Source organism: Clavelina lepadiformis, chromosome 7 (assembly GCF_947623445.1).
Source record: "Clavelina lepadiformis chromosome 7, kaClaLepa1.1, whole genome shotgun sequence".
NCBI classification, from domain to species: Eukaryota; Metazoa; Chordata; class Ascidiacea; order Aplousobranchia; family Clavelinidae; genus Clavelina; species Clavelina lepadiformis.
The window spans coordinates 3,030,946-3,033,445 of NC_135246.1; the positions used below are offsets into that span (position 1 = coordinate 3,030,946).

The 2,500-nt window shown below is 49.8% G+C and overlaps 1 non-coding gene across 1 annotated transcript in view; it reads left to right on the forward strand.

Moving 5' to 3' along the window:
* Nucleotides 1–1,309: 1,309 nt before the first annotated feature.
* LOC143466325 (small subunit ribosomal RNA) overlaps nt 1,310–2,500 on the forward strand; it is a 1,808-nt gene continuing 617 nt past the window's right edge. Inside the window, exon 1 of the ribosomal RNA XR_013118769.1 lies at nt 1,310–2,500. This exon is cut by the window's right edge and continues 617 nt beyond it. This is a non-coding gene — a ribosomal RNA (small subunit ribosomal RNA).

Consider the following 2,500-nt stretch of genomic DNA (forward strand, 5'->3'; position numbering starts at 1 on the left):
CCCGACGAAAGACGGTCTATTCTGAGTTACCCAAAACGGTGACTGGCAGGTGAGTGCATTTGATATATTTCTTTAGCGTTTGGACGTGTGTGATTCAATATATTTTGTATGACACTCTGTTACATTGGCGTAATTGAGCTCTTCAATATAATTTCATTTAATTTTATTTTATAATTTAACAATAACTTTGTACAATTAAATAACTTTAATTGATAAATACGTTGTCATTGCCTTGCATTGACTCACGTAGCTTTGCAATGCTGCTTGACGATCATTTGATGATTTTGTTGCATGACATATATTGTCATGATTATATCGATTAAAATTGTGCACTTTGACACTGTATGGCATTAGATTAATTTTATCAAGTCGATTCACACCAAAAAAATGTTAAAGTCCAAACGCCCAGGTCGCGCGGATAGCCCTCACCCGCCGCGGATTTTCCCAAGTCGGAAGAGCTTTAGCCGCGAGTCGGTGTTTGGACTTTAACTTTTTGTTGGTGTGATGAGACTTGAAAATTTTTTAGAGTCCAAACGACCAGGTCGCGCGCATAGCTTTCACCTGGCGCGGATTTTCCGAACTCGGGAGAGCATCACGCGCGGGTCGGTGTTTTGGACTCTGAAAATTTTCCCCGTCCACTCCAAAAAATGTTAGAGTCCAAACGCCCAGGCCGCGCATATTCTCTTGACCGAGCGCGGATTTTTCGACCTCGGAAAAGTTTTTGCCGCGGGTCGATGTTTGGACTCTGAAATTTTTTCAAGTCTCGACAAAAAGTTAAAGTCCAAACGTTGGGAAATATTTTCAGAGTCCAAACGTTCGAGTTGCGAGCGGTGCCCGGCCGGGGCGCGGTTCGGCGGCCACGGCAAGCGGCCACGCACCTTCCCAAACTCCAAATCCGGCCGCGAGCTCGCGCGATCCCGAGGCCGTTCTGGGGTACCATGGCGATGCAGGATTCTGTGACTACTATGAGGGAGCAGGCAGTCGTGTGAGCGAATGCGCGCGCGAGTGCGAATCGAAGCAGAATCGATCTCGGTTGGCGTCGGGCACGATGGGCAGATGTAATGCTGTTCGCGCGGTCGCCCATGCTTAGCCGGGGTTTTGAGCGGTCTGTCGGATCCAGTGGCAAGCTATCGGCGTGCCTCGGCGCGAGTATTGCACTCGAATCGCCGGGCAGCGTCCGGAATTGACGGTTTTCGGAGCTCGTGCAAGCCGCGAGCGTAGTGTTTGAGTAGCGATGTACACGGAGAACGTGTGAAAAGAAACGCGGGGCGCCCGTCGTCCCGCAGCAGCCTCGTTTGCTGCGAATAGCTACCTGGTTGATCCTGCCAGTAGTCATATGCTTGTCTCAAAGATTAAGCCATGCAAGTGTAAGTACGAGCTCTCGTACAGTGAAACTGCGAATGGCTCATTAAATCAGTTATGGTTCATTTGATCGTACGTGTTACTTGGATAACTGTGGTAATTCTAGAGCTAATACATGCGAAAAGCGCCGACTCACGGAGGCGTGCATTTATCAGACCAAAAACCGACCGGGCCTCGGCCCGTGCTCGTTGGTGACTCTGGATAACTTTGCGGATCGCACGGTCTTGCACCGGCGACAAATCATTCAAGTGTCTGCCCTATCAACTTTCGTCGGTACGGTATCTGCCTACCGAGGTTCTTACGGGTGACGGGGAATCAGGGTTCGATTCCGGAGAGGGAGCCTGAGAAACGGCTACCACTTCCAAGGAAGGCAGCAGGCGCGCAAATTACCCATTCCCGACGCGGGGAGGTAGTGACGAAAAATAACAATGCAGGACTCTAACGAGGCCCTGTAATTGGAATGAGTACACTCTAAAACTTTTAACGAGTATCCATTGGAGGGCAAGTCTGGTGCCAGCAGCCGCGGTAATTCCAGCTCCAAAAGTGTATATTTAAGTTGTTGCGGTTAAAAAGCTCGTAGTTGGATTTTGGGCTCGGGCCGTCGGTCCGTCGCAAGGCGTGTACTGGCGTGCCCGGCCTCACCTTCGGTTCACCGTCGGTGCTCTTGACTGAGTGTTGGCGGCGGCCGGAACGTTTACTTTGAAAAAATTAGAGTGTTCAAAGCAGGCGGTTCGCCTGAATAATGGTGCATGGAATAATGGAATAGGACCTCGGTTCTATTTTGTTGGTTTTCGGAGCGCGAGGTAATGATTAAGAGGGACGGACGGGGGCATTCGTACTGTGCCGCTAGAGGTGAAATTCTTGGATCGGCGCAAGACGAACAACTGCGAAAGCATTTGCCAAGAATGTTTTCTTTAATCAAGAGCGAAAGTCAGAGGTTCGAAGACGATCAGATACCGTCCTAGTTCTGACTATAAACGATGCCAACTAGCGATCGGGGGGCGTTACTTTGACGACCTCTCCGGCAGCTTTCGGGAAACCAAAGTCTTTGGGTTCCGGGGGAAGTATGGTTGCAAAGCTGAAACTTAAAGGAATTGACGGAAGGGCACCACCAGGAGTGGAGCCTGCGGCTTAATTT